Below are 501 nucleotides of genomic sequence, written 5' to 3' on the forward strand. Positions count from 1 at the left end.
TGCCAAGCTTCAATTTTGATTCAATAATTACTAGAATACAGCTGAAAAGCATGTACATGAACCCAGAATCAAATGAATTCACACTCTCTATTAAAGTGGAGCATAAATACGTGGTATACACGTCATCTAATGACAACAGCTGTTGGCTAAATGCTAGGCCTTTCACATTAAAAAAAAAAAAAACTAGTTTCCTGCATGTATTAACCAACAAATCATTAATCTAACAATGGCATTCTTGAATCCAATTTGAATTTTGCTATGTATACCACAATTGCTAATTTTCTTCATTAGTTTTTTTCCTGTTTCCCTGCTGAAAAGCTTTTGAAGTCTGTATAGATTAAACATTCTACTTTGTCCTCTGATCTCTCATTGTCATTTCTATGAAGCTAATTAGATTTATCTCATATTATATTCTCTTCCTAAATCTGTGCTGAAAATGTGAGCACTTCATATACATTTGAGTACCCTTTTCTTGCAGTATTTTTAGGTCTAATGCTGTAA

The sequence above is a fragment of the Meleagris gallopavo genome, chromosome 3 (genome assembly GCF_000146605.3).
Source record: "Meleagris gallopavo isolate NT-WF06-2002-E0010 breed Aviagen turkey brand Nicholas breeding stock chromosome 3, Turkey_5.1, whole genome shotgun sequence".
In the NCBI taxonomy this organism is placed as follows: domain Eukaryota; kingdom Metazoa; phylum Chordata; class Aves; order Galliformes; family Phasianidae; genus Meleagris; species Meleagris gallopavo.